The sequence below is a fragment of the Callithrix jacchus genome, chromosome 3, assembly GCF_049354715.1.
Source record: "Callithrix jacchus isolate 240 chromosome 3, calJac240_pri, whole genome shotgun sequence".
NCBI classification, from domain to species: Eukaryota; Metazoa; Chordata; class Mammalia; order Primates; family Cebidae; genus Callithrix; species Callithrix jacchus.
The window spans coordinates 52,937,820-52,960,066 of NC_133504.1; the positions used below are offsets into that span (position 1 = coordinate 52,937,820).

Here is a 22,247-nt window from a genome sequence, read left to right on the forward strand (position 1 = left end):
GCTAAATGAAATCACAGTTTGAAAGATTTTATCTTTTTCTTAAAACCGGCTCTTTCTCCAGGATTTTCTTTCTTAGTTCAAGGCACCATCTTTCACAGACCAATATGTAAGCTAGAAACTTTGGTGTCATTCGGATTCCTCTTCCTCCTTCACCAGCCACGTTCAACCCTCTACTCTTTCTAAAATCCAGACTCTTTTCTCCATGCGCATTGCTTTTGCTCTGATATAAGTCCTCCTATTGAAATAGGTTTTGACTTGTTTCTGGCTTCCAAAATATCCTCTTTAAGTCTATCCCCATAAGTCCCCAAAGATTATTTAAAATAAAAGTCTTTCAATAGCACTACTCTGCAAAAAACCCATCAGTGATTCCTCATCCAAAGTCCTCCCTCATCTTGGTTGTAATTATAAAATTCAAGATCTAGCATGTAGGCACTGGAGGTGCCACTTTGTTCTACACAAAGAGATCACACCCACATCTGAGCAAACGACAAACCAGAATCACAAAGAACCATATAATCCTGTCACATAAATCTGGAGATACTCTCTGTGGAAGTAAAAAGTCTCAGATGCGTAGACCAATCTGGAATTAATGGTAGAACTGTAGTTAGATTTGTTCTGCAACGACCCAAGAAATGGAGCTAGAATATGTATATGCTAGAGAGTAAACTTTTGACTATTGCATTTTTTAAAAAAATTAATGCTCACAATTAAATAAGACTATGTTAAGAGATGCACTTCCCATCTCTAAAGATATTCAAGCATAGATTGCATGGCTGGGTGTAGTGGTTCATGCCTGTAATCCTAAAATTTTGGGAGGCTGAGGCAGGTGGATCATTGAGGTCAGGAATTCAAGACTAGCCTGGCCAACATGGTGAAATCCCGTCTCTAATAAAAATACAAAAACTTAGCTGGGCATGGGGGCACATGCCTATAATCCTAGCTACTCAGGAGGCTGAGGCAGAAGAATCACTCAAACTTGGGAGGTGGAAGTTGCAGTGAGCTAAGATCATGCTATTGTACTCCTGCCTGGGTGACAGAGCAGGACTCCATCTCAAAAACAAAATCAAAAACAACACCTGGACAATGTGTCTGATCAGAGTACTATAGAAACTGTTCAAGTTTCTAATAACTCAATTATATGAACTCTAAAGTCCTTCTAATCCTGATACACTATGATTAATTTTCCAAAATTAAAAATACTCAATGCCACTAATTTTCATTTTATAAGATTTAATACATCAACATACTGGTAACTGCTGACTTATTTATAATAACAAAATTTCCGTTTCATATCTTTTGTCCAACCACACCCACCTTCCAGTTGCCCAACCATCAGTTCTGACTATCTTAACTAGAGTAAATAAGAGCTCTCTGGTTACCAAAAAAAAAAAAAAAAAAAAAAAAAAGACAACTCAGTAATACAATTACTGCCAATATCAATCTCTCATATGAGTCAGTGGGCAACCCTGTCACTCAGAAAATGCCAATCTCAAAGCATTTACCACTCAAAGTCCTTCAAAGCTACCCTTTCACCCTAACTAGGCAATAACTTTTTTTTTAGCAAGTTCTAATTTTAAACTCAAGGCTACAGTACGTGGTGAAATAAAGAATGCCTATGCAGATTCTCTTACCTCTACCATCCAGACTTTATAATACCCAGAGCCAGGAGAAAGTAGGAAAAGGACATGTGGGAAAAAATAAATTCTAAAAGAATACTGCAAAGTAATTTATGTGGTATTAATGCCATTATTTTGAGGGATCAATTTTGTCATTTTTTTAGTATGAAACAAGTTTCCAGGACTAGAACTCTCTTCCAGGAATGAATTAGGTAATAAGTTGCTCATATTCCTCCCCTAAGGGAAAAATGGGAAAGGCAAAATAAACACAACATAAACATGGCAACGGCAGATGGCCATATCATTTTTCTGCTGCTACTCAAGCCTCTTCCTCTTTCCAAATGCAGAGGAACTGAGTGTATATAAAGATTTATCAATCTTTTCAACATCTGGCCCCCACATAGAAAAGATGTTACCAAGCACCATCTTGAAATTTTTGTGTGAGGTTGGGAATCTGATTCTCTCTTTAGGATCCTCCAAGCATCTAAAGGAAGAAGGTCTGTGGTCAAGTCTCTTTCAAGTTGAGGTTTCTGAAACCCATGGGAAGATTACAAGATGCAAACCAGCTTGCATGCCAAAGATAAATCACTCATGTCTTCTCTCTGGTACACATACTATACCATGCTAGCTTCTGTTCTGATACGGCAACTCTATCAGAGAAAAATACCAGCAGCAGAAGTTCAAGAAGGTGGAAGGATCTGGAAGGCATGCAGCAAAAGAGACAGTGTAATAGAGTAACGAGCCTTCTAGGGGCTTCACTTCAGAAATTTCTTCTAGGGACTTCACTTCAGAAATTCAGATCTCTAAAGAAGAAAGCCTCTTCCCACTACACCTGAGGGTGAAATACCAATAAATCACCTTCAGTGTTTTTTCTAAAACACCTGGCAATGCCTGAACTCCAATGGAATGTTAATACCCGGTAACATCAGAAAGGAAAGTTCACTAATGGTCATCTAGCATGAAAAAATGCAGCCATTCATCTAGTCTCCACTCTGTTAATTCTGTTAATTAGTCTCTCTGGAATCTTCAAAGCATAATAATTCTCATTTGCACCTTTTCTGAAAATGGCTAAGTATCTTTTGAAATTGTATGGTTCATTTCATGGTCATTCTAACAGCAATTACAATATTCTGTAGTAAACACAGCATAATGATCACTGAAACTCTATGATAATTATGCCAGCCAATTATAAGTAAATCACTCTGGTAGGAGTCCTGAAATATAATACTGCCAAAGAGCCTTTCTTGGCCACCCACACAAGACAGCATTCTCTCTCAGAGTGGAAGGTAAGTCAAGTATCTCTCTTAGGGCCTCTGGAAGAGACTGCACATAGCAATCTGAAAGAATACCTTTTGATTGTGTCATTTGTTTTTCAATGCTGATAACCTAGAGAAGTTGTAACATGTAAGTCTCCAAGCCACATTTTTCCCTGTGTTGGATTATATCTATTGTCTTGCAGGGATTACTTTTTGCTAATGAATCATTTTACGCTACTCTCCTCGCAGCTCAGAGCTAGCCGCTGTGGTGCTTTCGAGCCATCTAGTTTTTCATTGTTGATGGGCTCTTATAATTATTTATAATTGAATTGTATTTAAAATATAATATGTTTTGAATAGAATTTATACCCACACAAGAATTGAAAATTCTCATTTTTGTCTTGCTCCTCTTGACAGCATTATATATCCTGAATAGATGCAGGAGAAGGAAGAGGGAGAAAGCAGAAGTAGAATCCACAGTTCTTGGGAGCCAAACCGGCTATACTAGAAAAAGCATCTGGCTTTAATTCTCCACTACAGCAAGCTGCCTGTCATAATCACTCTTACTCTCATTTTCTGCCTTATGACTCTATTCCCTAGTTTCTGTTCTCTCTAGGAAAAACAGTGCACACAAAAATGCCACCAAGCTTTGCATCCTTTGATGTTCATAGACTTTTATAAGCTGTAATTCTGTGCTTAAAGACACCACTAAAAGTTTTCTTTCAGAAACTTCAGTTCCTTAAGAACAGGGACTCCATTTGTTTCATTTTCTTACTGTCTTCCACTTCCTATTTCACTGTAGACATGAATATTTTCAAAATTAAAATTTCTATTCAGCATACTTTCAAACTTTAATTCTCTACCATTTGTTATTCTATTCAAGTAGAATGGGAACTCAGTAGCCAAAAGAAAAAAAATAGCATTTAAAAATGTTAAACTAAAAGTCAGAGAAAGAAATTATTAACAATTAACATTGTATTAGTTCATTCTCATACAGCCATGAAGAAATACTGGAGTCTAGGTAATTTATGAAAAGAGGTCTAACTAACTCACAGTTCCACATGGCTGGGGAAGCCTCAGGAAACTCACAATCACGACAGAAGACATTTCTTCACGTGTTGCAAGAGAGAAAATGAGAGTCAGCAGTGGACATGCCAAACACTTACAAAACCGTAAAATACCATGAGAATTCACTCGCTATCACTAGAACAGCATGAGGGAGACCACCACCATGATTCAATTACCTCCCACCTAGTCCCTCCCATGACATATAGGGAATATGGGAACTACAATTCAAGATGAGATTTGGGTGGGGATACAGCCAAACCACATCATTACATTCATGGACACTTCCAAATCTCATGTCCTCACATTTCAAAACACAATCATTCCCTTCCAACTGTCCCACAAAGTCTTAACTCATTCCAGCATTAACCCAGAAGTTCAAATCCAAAGGCTCATCTGAGACAAGTCTCTTCCACCTATGAGCCTGTAAAATCAAAAGCAAGTTAGTTACTTCCTAGAGACAAAGGAGATATAAGTATTGGGTGAATACCAATGGTATTCAAATGGGAGAAATGTTTTCAAAACAAAGGGGCTTCAGGCCCATACAAGTCTGAAATCCAGCGGGGCAGTCATTAAATAATAAAGTTCCAAAATGACCTATTTTGACTCCATGTTTCATATCCAGTTCATGCTGTTGCAAAAAGTGAGCTCCCATGACCTTGGGAAGCTCCACATTTGTGGTTTGTAGGGAACAGCTCACAACCTGGCTGCTTTTACAGGCAGGCATTGAGTGTCTGAGACTTTTCCAGGCACACGGTGCAAGCTGTTGATGTGGATCCACCATTCTGGGGTCTGGAAGACAGTGGCCCACTTCTTACAGCTCTACTAGGCAGTGCCTCAGTGGGAACTCCATGGGGGGGCACTCACCACATATTTCCCTTCAATGCTGCCCTAGCAGAGGTTTTCCATGAAGGCTCCACCCCTGCAGCAAACTTCTGCCTGGACAATCAGGCATTTCCACACATCCTCTGAAATCTAGGCAGAGGTTTCCAAACCCCAATTCTTGACTTCTGTGCACCCACAGGCTCAACACCAGGTGGAAGTTGCCAAGACTTGTGCCTTGCACCCTCCAAAGCAAGGCCCCTTTTAGCCACAGCTGGAGCTGGAGTGGCTGGGATACAGGGTACTATGTCCTGAAGTTGCACAGAGCAGAGGAGCCCTGGGCCCAGACCATGATATTATTTTTCGTTTCTAGGCCTCTGGGCCTGTGATAGGAGGGGCTGCCAAGAAAGTCTCTGACATGCCCTGGAGACATTTTCCCCATTGTCTTGATGATGAACATTTGGCTCTTCATTACTTATGCAAATTTATGTAACCAGCTTGTATTTCTCCCCAGAAAATGGGTTTTTCTTTTTTATTGCATTGTCAGGCTGCGAATTTTCCAAACTTTTATGCTCTGTTTTCTCTTGAATGCTTTGCCACTTAGAAATTTCTTCTGCCAGATATCCCAAATCATCTCTCTCAAGTTCAAAGTTACACAGACATTAAGCAGAGGCACAATGCTGCCAGGCTCTTTGCTAAAGCATAACAAGAGTCACCTTTGCTCCAGTTTCCAAAAAGTTCCTCATCTCCATCTGAGACCTCCTCAGCTTGGACTTAATTATCCACATCCCTATCAGATTTTAGTCAAAGTCATTCAACAAGTCTCTAGGAAGTTCCAAACTTTCCCACATATTCCTGTCTTCTTAGCCCTCCAATTTCTAGAAAGTTCCAAACTTTCCATCTTTTCCTGTCTTCTTCTGAGTCCCCCAGTCTATCCCAACCTCTGACTGTTATCCAGTTCCAAAGTCACTTCCACATTTTTGGGTGTCCTTATAGCAGCCCCACTCCTGGTACCAATTTACTGTATTAGTCTGTTCTCATGCTGCTATGTAGAAATACTCAAGACAGTAATTTATTCAAAAAGAGGTTTAATTGACTCACAGTTCCATGTGGCTGGGGAGGCCTCAGGAAACTTACAATCATGGCAGAAGACACCTCTTCACAGGAAAGCAGGAGAGAAAATGAGAGCCAGCAAGAGTAATACCAGATGCTTATAAAACCATCAGATCTCATGATAATTCACCCACTACCAAGAACAGCATAAGAAAAGCTGCCCCCATGATTCAATTACTTCCCACCAGGTCCCTCCCATGACACATGGGGATTATGAGAACTACAATTCAAGATGAGATTTGGGTGGGCACACAGCCAAACCATATCAAATATCAAGTAAGATTTCTTAAGCATCTCTGTGCCAGGAATTCTGAAAATGGTGTGCATGCGCAAATGCCTGCACTACTAACAGTGAGTCACAAGAGCAACAAAACCAAGAATTGACCAGGGAGTGAAATGGTGAGAAGTGGTGTTTGCCTGTTTGGTTTCATCCATTGAGATATTTAAGAACTCCACTGGGTCTTCTCTCATCTGCATGGGATATATCTGTCCTGGACAGAGGCTACAGCATTAGAAAACTGGCTTTTGAATTCTGAGAACTCTGACACAACTGTAACTGAATAACATTTTTTTTTGAGACAAAGTTTCACTGTTGTTGCCCAGGCTGGAGTGCAATGATGTGATCCTGGCTCACTGCAACTTCCACCTCCTAGTTTCAAGCGATTCTTCTGCCTCAGCCTCCCAAGTAGCCGGGGTTACAGGCAGCCACCACCACGCCCTGCTAATTTTTTATAGTTTAAGTAGAGATGGGGTTTCACCATGTTGGCCAGGTTGGTCTCTGACTCCTGACCTTCAGGTAATCCACCAGCCTTGGCCTCCCAAAGTGCTGGGATTACAGGCATAAGCCACCATGTCCAGCCAACTCAATAACGTTTTTAAAATTCAACTCTATGTTTCTTTTCCTTTCTCTTCCTAAATCAGGCAGGTACTCAATCATGCATTTCTTGCCTCTGACAAGTAACCTAGCAGGAAAAAAAAGGCAGAACTTTTCTATGTTTCCTGGGCCTGGGAATCCTGAATAAACCAGTTGCAGAGAAGGAAGAGAATGCAGTGTCAACAAAATATTTGCAAAAAGAAAGGAGAGCGCTAAAAGCCCCACCAGAAGTATTCTCCAAACTGCAGGAAATGAGAAGGTGATTAGCTGCTTTGTGCTTTCTGTGCAATGCAAACAAGGAAGTGGCAAGATCCCAGGAGGAGAAGTCACTCTGTGTGCAGCTCAGAAATCGAGACCATGCCATGGTGTCACAAAGAGCCACCGGACCTCCGTGGTTGTGCTAAAATACAGAACGAGTGTCTTATTGCTAACCTGTGTGGATTAGCAACTTAATAACAAGATGCCAGGTCTTGAATTTTTATCCCTGGGGAAATTTTCATGTCATAGTCATCACATAAATTCCAGGGAGCTAGCAGAACTCTTCTAAAGACTAAAGTTTCCTTCCTTTCTGAAGGTACAGTGGCTCAAAGTCCTCCCTTTCTGAAGGCACAGGAGCTCAAAGACAGACAGAATGATTTACAGAAAAATAAAGAAAGGAGGTTCTTCCTCTCCAACTGTAGTGTTCCCCTCAACCAGGGAAGACTGGGATTCATGAGTTCATTTTAATTGGCACATGTAAGGGTACATCATAGTTTCTGAGTTTTTAGAAGCCACTTTGCTCCCCATCTGCAAACTCATTCCAGCAGCTTATGTTTCTTCCCACCTCAGGAAAGAATGAAGACAATTCTTCATTTTTTAGCTATTTGATCATTAAGATTTTCTTTGTTTGTTTTTCTTTGAGAAGAAGTCTCACTGTTACCCAGGCTGGAGAGCAGTGGTGCAATCTCAGCTCACTGCAACCTCCACCTCCCGGGTTCAAGCAATTCCCCTGCCTCGGTCTCCCAAGTAGCTGGGATTACAGGTGCCTGCCACCACACTCGGCTAACTATTTTGTATTTTTTGTAGAGATGGGGTTTCACCATGTTGGCCAGACTGGTCTTGAACTCCTGACCTCAGGCGATCCACCCACCTCCATCGCCAAAAGTGCTGAGATTACAGGTGTAAGCCATCTTGCCTGGCCAATCATTAAGATTTAATAACTAATGGCACTTATTGTAATTAGGATTTGCAAACACTTTAACGTGTTTTAATGAGACCTTTTGGATCCCAATTCCCTGTCAGCTGCAGGATCTTGATTCTTTCCTAGGGTGCAGTTCCTGCTAAACACACAGCAAACTTCCTTATATTATTCACTAATTTATACTCTTCACACTCCTACACCACTCACAAATCATAGGCAGAACTACCCCTGCAACCTTGAATAGGTGAGAAAAAAAATGTCTTCCACAGCAGCTTCTTTGTAGATATTTTTGTGCAGCAATCAGAGATTAAATACTCTTTGTGACAGCCACCTGAGTGATCGGCTACTACACAAAGCAAATTCATCTGTCTTGCTCCATTGTTTAGAGCAATGATGGGTCAATACCTACTGCATAATTTTACACTATGGATTTGATGTGTCTGTTTTTTTCCTTTCTTGCTTACAAAGGAACCTGATGCTTCCCTTTATCAATATTGAGCAAATGCTGATGGCAAGGAATTTCATTTCAAACAACAATTGACAATCCATTTTAGCTTTTTTCCCACTCGCAGATTCAGATCATTGTTTTTTGCCTGTGTTGCTGCCTTTGCGATGGCATTTTCTAAGTAGAAGTTTAGCTACTTGCCTGGCACATGATATGTGCTCAATAAATTATAATTACTAATAATAGCCTTTGTTGTTGCGATAGCAATAAAAAGCAAAAGTGAGCATAGGGGACTGATCCCAGGGCCTGGGTCAAGAATGCAGGGCCTCTTGTGCAACCAGAGGACAGGACAAGGAGGTACAGATGTTGTAGAAGGAAATGATCGGTTGGGTGCAATGACTCACACCTGTAACCCTAGCACTTTGGGAGATGAAGGCAGGAGAATCACTTGAGCCCAGGAGATGGAGACTTGCCTGGGCAACATGTGAGACCTTGTCTCTACAAATAAATAAATAAACAAATAAAATTAGCCAGGCATGCCTGTAGTCCCTGCTACTTGGGAGCTAGAGGTAGAAGGATCACGTGAGCCTGGGTGGTTGAGGCTGCAGTGAGCAATGATCATGCCACTGCTCTCCAACATGGGCAACAGAGTGAGACCCTGTCTTAGAAAAAAAAATAGAAAGAGAAGGAAGGAAGGAAGGCAGAGAGGGAGGAAAGAAGTTAGGAAGGAGAAATTAGAAAAAAAGTCTAGTTCCCAATTGGTTCAGAAATTAAAAACAAAACAAAAAAAAAGAAATGGTAGAGTGGAAAAAGGGAAAGCAGGAAAGAGAAAAGGAAGAAAATCAGAAGGTGAAGAAGAAAAAGTCAGGTATATAAGAAGAGTGGCAACAATGAAGAGACACTGAGGGGAGTAAAGATCCCCTATATGCAGAGAAATAAATCAGAAGAGAGAAATCCAAAGAGAAGAAGAGGGAGGGATGAACGGAAATAAGAAACATAGGAGAAGGGGCCTGGGGAATGGCTTTAGTAGGCTTGTGAGTTTCAGAGGAAACTATTATCTATTATCTTTTCCCTTTGAAATTCGAATCTGATAATTAACCATTATTTACAATTTTTATTTTTGTAGTCTTAAATGAGTTCACACTGAGGGGGTAAATAATAACTCCCCATTGACAGAAAGAGGAATAGAAATAATTATTTCCTGGCTTTCAGACATGGCCAAAGCAATACTATCTCAAAGGCCGGATATTACAGCTATAAACTACATCTGGTAGCCAAACAATTCCTCACCTTCTGTGTTAATCTTTTGAACATGTACGTTCAACTCAAAGACTCTAGAAGTGTCAAAAAAATTAATGACCTTAATATGTGTAAAGTTCTTTGAAGTTTAAAAAGTACAAGTACTGTGTTTTTAAAAGCCAGCATTTAATTTGTGTAACTAAAATAAATTGTAATGTTTTATTTAGGCAAGGCTTTAAGAAAGAAAGAAACTTGCATTAACTACATTGATTTATGTTCCTGTGCTTCTCCTGATTGGTAAAGTGAGCTCTTAAAGTGACCTTGAAAAGATACAAGATGCCAAGCAGGTGATGGAGAGGAGACAGTAAAGTATGGAAAGGAAGTGACCTATTTTGAAATCGCAGCTAACACGGGAACACAGCCAAGGACTATGAGACTGGGAAATCGGCAGTTTGCCTTCACTTTCATCTCTTTATCTTCTTATTCTGTCCCCTGGCTGTATGGAAACATTCCACTCCCTGCTCCCCAGGCCCCAGATCAACCTCCCAGAACTGCACCAGGTCCAACTTCTCAGATCACCAGATAACCACTTTCTTAGCAACACCTCCTTTGCTCCTATGTCTCCCATTCCCTTCTGCTGCCATGTCTGTTTTTCCTGAATCAGCCCATCCTGCTGTCAATTCCTTCCTTCCTGCCTGGTTAGTCGATGGCTTCACCCACACCATCAGCTCCTTCACCCTCTTCTCCTCTCTCTGCCTCAATCCAGGCCTGGGTGGAGGCCGTCAGTCACTTCTCAGGTTGTACCCACACGATGTTCAGCTTTGCTTCAACCAGTTATGTAAAGTAAAATAAAATAAGAGAAAATAGGATAACATTACATAGAATAGAAATAATAAAGGAAAGTAAAATAAAATAACAGATTTTACTGGCTTCAGCTACAAAATGATGGCTTCAACTGGACCTTGCGTTGAGTTGGACGGACTCCATTCAGCTCACATTTGTATTCTCTGGGGTAGAAGTTCCAACACTTCACCCCTCTAAATACTCTCCTCCACTCCCATCTTTAGTTTCCCACCAACAGTCTTGCCCCATACTTCATACAGAAAAGGCAGACCATCAGAGGAACCTTCTCCAACTTCTTTTTCCTTCTCCTCTAGAGCCGACGTATGCAGATACATTATTATTGTCTAACCTTTTCTCTGAAAAACAAAGTGGCTCCATACTTACTAGACTATCTAAATGATTTAATTATGTTTGCATTTCTAACTTCTTTACTATACCATGAGCTCTTTTTCTGGGTGACACTGACCCTTCTTTTCTTGAGGAAAACATGGCATAAGAGCACCCCTTAATTATATTACCAAAAAGGGAAAACACTGCAGGAAGCTTTTTTAAATCCAGCATCTTCCTTTTTTTTTTTTTTTTTGAAAACAGAGGTGATGGAATAAAACTTATGAAGAAGAAGAAGTTTTTTTTTTTTAAGAAAGAAAAAAAGGAGTGAAGGAGAGGAAGAAAGAGGAAGAAAAAGAGGGAGAGAGAACAGGAATGTAGGTTTATTCTAAAAATGGGTATTAATAATGGCCAATCAATATTTTGTGTATTTAAAGTGGAGAATGTATATTTTGTGTATTTAAAGTGGAGAGCTCTATGACTATTTATTGAGTTTCCTTGTTCCGGATCTGAGTTCAAGTCCTGGATGTCCTTATTAATTTTCTGTCTCGTTGAGTCTAAATCTCTTTATAAGTCTTATGTATCTGGGTGTTAGGATCATTAGCTCCTATTGTTGCATTGATCCTTTTACCACTATATCTTTGTTGCTTTGAAATCTATTTTATCAGATGCAAGAATTGCAACTCCTGCTTTTTATTTATTTATTTATTTATTTATTTATTTATTTATTTTTGCTCTCCATTTGGTTGGTAGATCTTTCTCCAACCCTTTGTTTTAAGTCTTTGTGTATCTTTGGATGTGAGATAGGTCTGGATGTAGCATACCATTAGGTTTCGGCTGTATCTTTTGATTGGGGGATTTAGTCAACTTAAATTTAGGGTTACTGCAATTTGATGTTAACTGGCTATTTTATCCATTCATTGATGTAAATTCTTCTTTATGTTGATGCTCTTTACTTTTTGGTATATTTTTAGAAAGGCTAATACTGGTTGTTCCTTTCTATGTATAATGCTTCTTTCAGAAGCTCTTGTAAAGCAGGCCTGTGGTAATAAAATCTCTGAGTACTTGCTTGTTCATAAAAAGATTTTATTTTTCCTTCAATTGTAAAGCTTAGTTTGGCAGGATATGAAATTCTGGGCTGAAAGTTCTGTTCTTTAAGGATGTTGAATATTGGCCCCCACTCTCTACTGGCTTGTAGGGTTTCTGCTGAGAGATATGCTGTAAGTCTAATAGGCTTCCCTTTGTGGGTAACCTGACCTTTCTCTCTGGCTGCCCTTAGTATTTTCTCCTTCGTTTCAACCCTGGTGAATCTAATGATTATGTGCCTTGGGGTTGCTCTTCTTGAGGAATATCTTTGTGGTGTTCTCTGTATTACCTGGAGTTGAATACTGTCCTGCTTTGCTAGATTCAGAAAGTGTTCCTGAATAATATCCTGAAGGGTATTTTCCAGCTTGGATTTATTCTCTTCGTCCCTTCCTTTCTTGAGGAAAGCATGGCATAGGAGCACCCCTTAATTATATTACAAAAAAGGGAAAACACTGCAGGAAGCTTTTTTAAATCCAGCACCTTCTACAAGAAGAAGAATTAACATTTATTGAGCAGTTACCCCGTCCCAGGCACTCTAATAAATACTTTACATTTGTTATTTCATTTGACCTCCACATTAACTCTTTCAGAAAAATTCTATTAGTACTATTACTAATGATTAAATAGTGACAAACAGTCACAGCAACCCCTGGGGAAAAGTGCTTTAAAGTGCTGATGGCAGGTTGATAGTACTGGCATTATACAAAATATACAAGAGCATTACTAATATTTTTATTTGGTCATTGGCTAAATATCAAGACCCCAAGCAAAATTTATAGCATTTAAAATATTTATTTTTATTATTTTGAAGACACTAAATATATTATTCTAAGTATTATGTGCTCAGATCTATAACACTGCATATAACATTGAACAAGAAAATACATAGAGACTTTAAGAAGTTTTTTGAAAGCAATGTTATAAGTCCTAGGAGTTTGCAGTTAGGGAAGCTTCCTATCTTCCTATCTTACCATGGGGCAGGTCTTGCCTCTTAATGGTATCTTTTTGGTACATAGCCTGCAAGTTTAAGGTTACCTAAAATGCCTCTCTTTCTTATTACTGGAAGTGTTCTGTTTTGGCATAGAATGAGGACACTGGAAGATTTCTGTGTTTCCACACTCTAATAAGACTAAAAAAAATCTAAAAATAGTAAATTTATATTTGAATGTTGTTAAAAATTGAATTATGTCCCTTCTCCCCAAAATTCATATGTTGAAGACCTAACTCCCAAGTATCTCAGATTGTGACCTTAATTGGAAACAGAATCACGGCAGATGTAACAAGTTAAAATGAGGTTATATTGGAGTAGGGTGGGCCTCTGATCCAATAGGACTGGTATCTTCATAAAAAGAAGAGATTTTTACATACTCAGGGAGAATACCATGGAAAGATGAAGGCAGGCATCAGGATGATACCATAGAAGCCAAGGAACACCAAAGATTTCTAGCAAACTGCCAGAAGTTAGGGCACAGAGAAGAAACAGATTCTCCCTCACAGCTCCCAAAGGAACCAACCTTGCAAACCCTTTGATCTGGATCTTCTGTCGCCCCAGTCTGTGGTGCTTTATTACGGCAATCCTGGCAAACTAATACAGGTATCTGCAAAGGAACAAAGATATCTCTTAACGCATAGGACCTAGAAATCTGGGGGTGGGTGAGGGAATTTCTGAAGAATGAAGCATAGAAAGCCACCACATAAACATTTTTTTCCCTAATGTTCCTTTTCCTATTGTTTTGCTTTTTTCAACATACTTATAGCCTCTTTCAGATTACCCTATTGGCTGCAGTCCTTAGAGGGCTTTTTGAAGACAAAATGTTGTATTTTCTGATTCTTCATCATGCTCTTTTTCCTGTCTGGTTTGTAATGTTTTATTATGAGTTTGTTTTCAGTTGGTTACCACTTTTTTTTCAGGAATGCAGATTTGTCCTGAAATGTGAGTTTTCTGGAAGAAACATCTCTCCCAGAACCCATCCCGATTTGAGTTCTTTCTTTGGCATCCAGGGATTTCTTTTTCTTTTTGTCATGTTTCTCTATAGTCATTTTCAGTGTCATTGTTTACTATTTTGTTCAGCATTTCCAAATGTTTTCAGCAGGTGGGGCACCCTTCTAGATCAGCTGAGGCAGCCAGATTGCCCAGAGTCTCCATTTCATGGACTTTCAAGAACATTTCTATGCAAATAATAATAAGATAGAGTAATCACGTAACTGTCATGATACAGTATCTGAAATATTTCTCTTTCCTTCTCTCATTTATCAAAACTAAATTTATAAAAAACTGTTGGCTTTTCAACTGCACAAAATCTTTAGTATTTTGATACAACAACCCCCCCCAAGAAAATTGTAAACCAGTTCCTGGAAATAATTCTAGTAAAATTTATACCTCTTTAAATTTACTAAAACGTAACCTTTACAAGACCAATAAAGAGGACTAGGGTAATGCTAGATGCTTTGAAACACTTGTCATACAATTTTAATTCAAAACTTAAATAAAATTCTAACTACCTTTTTTTGTTCTACCAAGTAACAGAAATGTTATATGCATTACCTCAACTTGATCTTCACAAACGGCATTTAGATGTTTATGCTCCTTGACATAGGAGAAATAGAAGTCTCAGAAAGGTTAATTAAGGTCCCTGAGTTACTTGTTAGAACATCTGGGATTTATGGCAGACACGTTTTTCTGGGTGTCTTGGTTTTTGCTTGTAATGGTATCATGCTATTTTTCATCAAATACTTTAGCCTTTCAGTTGCAAATACATAATTATGATGAGGGGATTTAATCCATCTATTTCTGGTAAAAAAAAATGCTTCTTTTTGTCTCAGGAACACTGTTAGGTAAGAGGATTTATTCTTGTTTTAACATGAAAGAAAACCAACGTATTTCTATTCTATCACTACAAAGTTACATCAAGTATCACAAAACATTTTAATTTTGTGTAATTGGTGTAGATTTTCACCATGGCAAAATTTGAGCCTTTATCCTAATTAGTACGTTGGATTCTTTCAAAATGAAGTACAACTAATAACAGCAATGTATCTTAATACAGATCCTGCAGATGTTAGGGGCAGTAGATACACTTACAGCATACTATTATGATGAGTTTTATAAGATTCTAGTTAGGAAGATTAAGAATTCTTATACTGACAAATGTTTATGCTGCAGAATCTCCAGTGTGAAAGTGGACAAATCTGCTAGTGATACAGGATACTGTTGGCCTTCAGGCTTATCTTTGGTTTCATATAACAAACTGGAGAGACAGCAGTTTAAAACAAGAAAATCTGCATAAGCAGATTTGCATAAGGACTTTGCTTTGAGACAGAAGAGGATGTAGGTGTTTTTAAGGACCTGAAATGCAGGAAGTGGAAACAAAGAAGGAGATGCCTTCGGGGTCATATGGAAGGACTATATGAGACTCAGGATATAAGCCTTGCTAGGTTCTTAAATGATAAAATATGAAATCCACAAGAGAAGAGGAAACAAGTATCTCATGGCCACCTTGAAAGCTGCTGAGTGTAGGAGCATCAGGTAATGCCTGTAGCTTTGATACTGTCATTCTAGGGTGAATAGAGGAAGCAGCAGCAATAATGAGGCATTATGAGTTTTCATAGAAAGATCGACAAGAAGGATGAGAGCAGCCAGGCGTAATGACTCATGCCTATAATCTCAACACTTTGGGAGGCTCAGGCTGAAGGCTCACCGGAGGCCAGGATTCTGAGACCAGCCTGGCCAACATGACAAAAACCCATCTCTACTAAAAATACAAATGTTAACTGGGTGCAGTGGCAGACATCTGTAATCCCAGCTACTCGGGAGGCTGAGGCAGGAGAATCGCTTAAACCCAGGAGGTGGGGGTTGCAGTGAGCCGAGATAATGCCACTGCACTACAGCCTGGGTGACAGAGTGACTCTGTCTCAAAGAAAGAAGGATGGGAGCAAAAGACTGTGACAAACAGCTGATGGTGACTGTGGCTGGCAGATCAGCTTTTGAGCACTGTGTGCAGATTCACCCAAGGATGAGGTTGGGGGACTCTACACATTGCACTCAACCTACTATAGTCCCTCCTTTCAACTGAGGCCTTGTTCTGAAGCAGAGAATATGCCTACAGCTTCCTTTATGATCAATCCTTTCCTAGGAGACTCCTCATTGTTTCATGAGGACAGTAGATCACCTCCTGCAGATATGTCTATATCCTGGCACAAGCACAACTTCAGCCCAAGCTGAGACCACACGATGATTTAATCTATGTTTCCCTATAGTTAATGTTCTATATTTTATTAGAGTCTTTCTGTTGCCAAGGTCAGACTCAGGCATTCTTAGATGGGGACCAAAGAATTCAGCAATTCTGTTCTGGGTCCTGTTAAGGGATTGATGCCTCCAACCATCTCATTTATGTCCTAGCAGGAGATTAAGAAAGATCATAGAATTCCCACGTCTTTTCCTAGAAAGAAAAGATTCTTTTTTTTTTTTTGAAACAGAGTTTCACTCTGTCACCCAGGCTGGAGTTCAGTGTTGCGATCTCAGCTCACCACAACCTCTGCCTCCTGGGTTCAAGCAATTCTCCTGCCTTAGCCTCCCGAGCAGCTGGGATTATAGGCTCCCACCACAACGCCCATCTAATTTTTTTATTTTATTTTTTGTATTTTTAGTAGAGACGGGTTTTGCTATGTTGGCCAGGCTGGTCTCCAACTCCTGACCTCAGGTGATCCACCCGCCTAGGTCTCCCAAAGTGCTGGGATTAGAGGCGTGAACCACCACGCCTGGCCAGAGGCAAGATTTTCTGAGCCTGTTGAAATCTTCCTTGGTTGGTTGCTTCCTCCTTGCTACCACACCAGACATTCCTTCTTGTTTCCCATTTGCTATTTCCAGAAAAGCTTTTCCTTCAGTCTCCCAGATCAGTCACTGTACACTCTCAGCCCCCAACCTCGACCTCGTACCTAAAAGTCTGATGGAACAAGGAACTCAGTCTGTATGGTTTGAGTTAGCTTTGCCTACTTGTGTTGGACAAGAGTTGTAGGAAAGTTGTAGGAAGTATCTGATTAATTCCAACCTTTCCTTAGCTCCCACTCCCTGAGCGAGTCTGTGCATAATAAAAACGCAGAGAGTCCTGGACTCAAAAGCTTGTGTCACTTTATCCAAGATGTAGACCGATAAGATAAGCACAATGAGGTGAGTTTTCTCGAGGTTGTCACCCACCATACAGCCCCCAACACCTCCTTCCCTCTAAATGCTCACCTGACAGCCTTTCCTGCTGCTGCAGGTTTAACACAGTATTGGCATTTCAGCCCCTCCCTTAGTGGTTTTGCATCAACCATCTGAAAGCATCCTTCCTGAAAATGTGAGTTAGGTTTCTTCTTTGTTTTCTTTGTTGGTAATAACTGTTCGATGTAAGATTAAAGCTTCTAAAAAACCAGAAGAGCTGTGCTTTCACAGTCAACGCTTTCAAGAAAATACCAAGAAAATTCTTTCTTGATGGGGTGATTTTCACCCAGTGAAGAGCATGCTCTATGAAATTGTCTTGGAAATACGCATAATCAGTAGCTGGAACCAGGCCCCATTTCAGCAGCCTGGTGAAAGAAATGAAAAGTGTTTGCCTTCTGTTGCTGCTCTGTTGACTTGTTAGTTTTGAAAGTACGGAATTGTAAAATAAACCCACAAAGCCTCATGGCTTTAAACCAAACATGACAGTTGTGTAATTTAAACATCACACCCTTAACCCTTATCCAATTAAATAAGCTTCAAGAAATATCCACCAACTGGAATACAGAAAAATATGACTCATTTTTATATTGATAAAAATGACTATGTTTAATTCATCAGAGTTGTAGTAACATATTAATTATTTTTCTTTTAGTATTCAGATTAAATATCATACAGAAATGGAGCAAAGCAGCTATCCCTGATGGGTCATAAAATGATTTTTATGAGTTAATGAAAAACTGTATCTTCTAAAATTTTCAAATAACACAAAACTAGACTTTCTTGCTTAGGGTAAAAGGATGGATTCTGATAAGAACCATCTTTGTTTCCTAATATTTAAACAACTTCTTTTGTCTTTGATGGAAATGAATGAAGAATTCTTGAGTCTGTCTGGTAGTTAGAAATGTCAACAGTGAACACACAGTTTCGAGAAAATTCTTTCTTTCTTGATGGAATGATTTTCACCCAGTGAAGAGTATGCTCTATGAAGTTGTCTATTTTGAAAATATACTAATTTTATATTAAAGATAATTGAAAATATAAAGTATATTTTTAAATACTTATTTTAAATCTGAAACGCTCTTAGTATATTATTCTATGTAACATTCCATAAATATTCTTTCCAATATTTGCATTTTTCTTTCTCAGATGTTTCTGGTACTCAGAAAAATCAAGAACATTAATTTCAATCTGAAGAATTAAATAAGAAATTCAATAAAGCAGGGTAAGAAAATGGCTGGTATGTTTTCCCATTCCCTAGAATAGCTCTGTGGAGACCAGTCATCCCATGAAAACAACTGTGAAATAGGATAATCCAGTGAAAACACCTGGTGAAAGGTGTCAGAACTAGCAAGGCAGCAAGACTGAGGAGCCAGGATACTGGAAAGAAGGGTGTACAGAGAGGTGAGCTCAACATTCGGTGTCACTTTTCCCTGAGGTATTTGTCAACTCCTAAACAGTAGCCTAAAGATGAAGGAGCTGAGCAGATGTTCTAAGAATTTTATGGGGCTGCAGAATAAAATGGAAGTTTAGGACCCAATAAGAAGCAGACAAAATATCCCAGCATTTCAATTGGAACCCTGGATGGGATTCATTTCAGGAGTAGTAGGGAACCAGAAACAAAGGACTGTCATGAAGATTCAAGCCCACCCGAGATTAGACTAGCTGATCTGCCGCTACCTAACTTTCAAACGGGAAGAAAACAAACCCTCTATCAGTAACACCATTTAGGGTCTAGGATTACCTCTGAAAATTTTCACACACAATATCCTGAATTCAAAAACATTATCAGTCATACTAAGAAGCAAAATAAATGGTCAAAAGCAGAGAGGAAAAATAATCAAATGAGAGAAACCAGCCAAGAGGAGGCCAGATGCCATGGCTCACACCTGTAATCCCAGCACTTCAAGAGGCCGAGACGGGGGGATCACTTGAGATTAGGAGTTTGAGACCTGCCTGGCCAACATGATAAAACCCCATCTCTACTAAAAATATAAAAATTATGCAGGCATAGTGGTGGGCTCCTGTAATCCCAGCTACTTGGGCAGCTGATTCTTCATGATGCTTGTACACAAAACTCTGTTGTTTTTCTACTGTACTAGGTTTTTTTTAGCATATTCTTTAAATGTGCCCCCACTCACAGTAGTAGAGCTAAAACACATAATGATGTATGATCTTTTCAGTTGGTCCTTTGGACATGAGTATCAAGCCAACCAGAATTTTTTGGCAAGATAAGTCAATTCTATGTCAGAACTATATAACAAATTTAATTCCTTCCACTGTTATAATTACAATAGAGTAAAGTTGAGAGGATAGCAAAATGGATGTCTCGCTGGCATGAATGAGAGAAAGCTCTCTTTGACTTCTCCTTTTAGTCTCCCCTCAAAAGAGCCTTCAACTTTACACAAAGCTGCCAGAAGCAGTACTCTAGGGACAGCAATTCCTTCTGGGGTCTTTCTTTTCCACAGGACTTCAAAGAAGCTCTGTTGGTAAAGATGCTAACGTTTTTTAAATGGGCTATATTCATCTCTTTACCTTTTGAAGGTTGTGCCCCCAAATTTGTCCTTGAATCTTAGGCTTCGCTCTGACAGCATCTGGGCTACAGGCAGAAATTATCCTCCAATTATTTCAGTTTTCCTAGATGTCACATCTATTGAAGTTCGTGATAACCACAGACATTATCATGATAATAAGAGTTTATTACTATGTTTACATATGAAATCCAACTCATGTGGCCTTGGAAGAATTGCTTAAAATTCCTAAATTTAAGTTTTCTTCTCTGTAAAATGAGGAAAATGATACATATTTCATGGAGCTGCAAGACTGAAGGTGATAATGCTTAAAAAAAAACACTGAGCATCAAGTATAGTAGGTATGCAGTTTATTAGCTCCTATTATAATTAATAAGGCTCTACTTAGGAAGATTTTTCACGCTACTTTATAATTTAATAACACAGCTATATTGGCTGTTGCCCCTGTTTGTCTTCTACAGTTCAATAAAGTAAATGTTTGAAGAATTAAAAACAATTTTCCTGACAGACCACAATTCTCACACTTTGGAATTTATTCTCAGTGACTCTATGACACTGCCAATTAGTATGCCCTGTTTTATATTACCATTTTGTTTCTAATTCTCTAGAGGTTGTCCACACAAAATACTTCAAAAAGCCTTTAGGAAAGTAAGTGTTGAAATGGTCAGAGTGATTGTGGAAAAAGGGCTACAGGGTCACTAATCAAAAGTTCACAATAAATAGTTTTTCTTTCCCTTTTTTGTTCAACCTCAATTTTTCAACTTATAAATATTCTCTTAAAATTCTGTTAAGTGAACTTTTAGATAATCAAACAGCTTACCACATAATATAAAAGTAAAATTTAATAAAATGGCAATTAAATCTTTTTGCTCCTTAGAGTAATTTACAAATTAATTGACAATTATTATATTCAAGTATTTTGCCATTATTAATGCTACAAAATGTTCTTTAACTCAACACTCGCAATAATTACAACAGTTTACAATAACTACTCAGTTAACTGGGAGTAAATAATGTTTATGTTTCTGAACTTGTGCCTTTAAAGAAAAGCCATATCAGGCCGGGCATGGTAGCTCACACCTGTTAATACCAGCCCTTTGGAAGGCTGACATGGGTGGATCATGAGGTCAGGAGTTCGAGACCAGCCTGGCCAATATGGTGAATCCCTAGCTCTACTAAAAATACAAAATTTAGCTGGGATTGGTGGCGCATGCCTGTAACTCCAGCTTCTTGGGAGGCTGAGGTGGGAGAATCACTTGAACCCAGGAGGAGGAGAGTGCACTGAGATCACGCCATTGCATTCCAGCCTGTGCAACAGAGTGTGACTCTGTCTTGAAAAGAAAAAGAAAAAAGAAAAAAAGTGTGCCATATCAATAGACAAGCTATACAAGTGTTGACTCAGCTCAGCTTCAAACCATTAACATTGCATTAACTGACGACACTGATGATTTTAAAGTGGTTCCACGTGAGTGTGCTCATTTTACTCTTCAGTGTCACTTGATTGGCCCCACACTTACCTAATTAACAAGGTAACTCATATTGAATCCCATCATTAATTCACACCCTCAAATTAACCTCAATCCCCTATCCAACCCCACCACCTTGGGTGGTCTCTATATAATTTCACCAACACCTACCTTCCTAGTTCCTCTCTCATTTTGTCATCTGCTGCCGACTCCCTTTGGCTTCTCTTTCTCTTGCATTTGAATATCCTTCAAAAGGCTCAAGAATCTAGAAATAGAAACACAATTTGACTCAGCAATCCCGTTACTGGGTATATACCCTAAGGATTATAAATCATTCTATTATAAAGACGCGTGCACACATATGTTCATTGTGGCACTGTTTACAATAGCAAAGACCTGGAACCAACCCAAATGCCCATTAATGATAGACTGAATAAAGAAAATGTGGCACATATACACTATGGAGCACTATGCAGCCATAAAAAAGGATGAGTTCATGTCCTTTGCAGGGAGATGGATGAAGCTGGAAACCATCATTCTCAGCAAACTGACACAAAAATAGAAAACCAAGCACCACATGTTCTCACTCATAAATGGGTGTCAAACAATGAGAACACATGGATACAGGGAGGGAAACATCACACACCAGGGCCTGTTGTGGGGTGGGGGACTAAGGGAGGGATAGCAGAGGGTAGAGGGATAGGAGAGGGATAGCATTAGGAGAAATACGTAATGTGGTTGACAGGATGATGGATGCAGCAAAGCACCACGGCATATGTATACCTATGTAAAAAACCTGCATGTCTTGCACATGTACCCTAAAACTTAAAGTATAATTTTTTTTTTTTTTTGAGACGGAGTTTAGCTCTTGTTACCCAGGTTGGAGTGCAATGGCACTATCTCGGCTCACTGCAACCTCCACCTCCTGGGTTCAGGCAATTCTCCTGCCTCAGCCTCCTGAGTAGCTGGGATTACAGGCACGCGCCAACATGCCCAGCTAATTTTTTGTATCTTTAGTAGAGACGGGGTTTCACCATGTTGATCAGGATGGTCTCGATATCTTGACCTTGTGATCCACCCACCTCGGCCTCCCAAAGTGCTGGGATTACAAAAGTATAATTTTTAAAATAGGTCCTAATGAACTAATATCACCTGCCTCATCATGAATGTTTTGTATAGATCACTGG

General features: G+C 39.3%; 1 long non-coding RNA gene across 1 annotated transcript in view; it reads right to left on the reverse strand.

Moving 5' to 3' along the window:
• LOC118152194 (uncharacterized) overlaps positions 1–22,247 on the reverse strand; it is a 165,711-nt gene that overhangs the window by 35,382 nt on the left and 108,082 nt on the right. Inside the window, exon 2 of the long non-coding RNA XR_013532881.1 lies at positions 21,232–21,325. This is a non-coding gene — a long non-coding RNA (uncharacterized LOC118152194). The remainder of the gene's footprint in view (positions 1–21,231; positions 21,326–22,247) is intronic.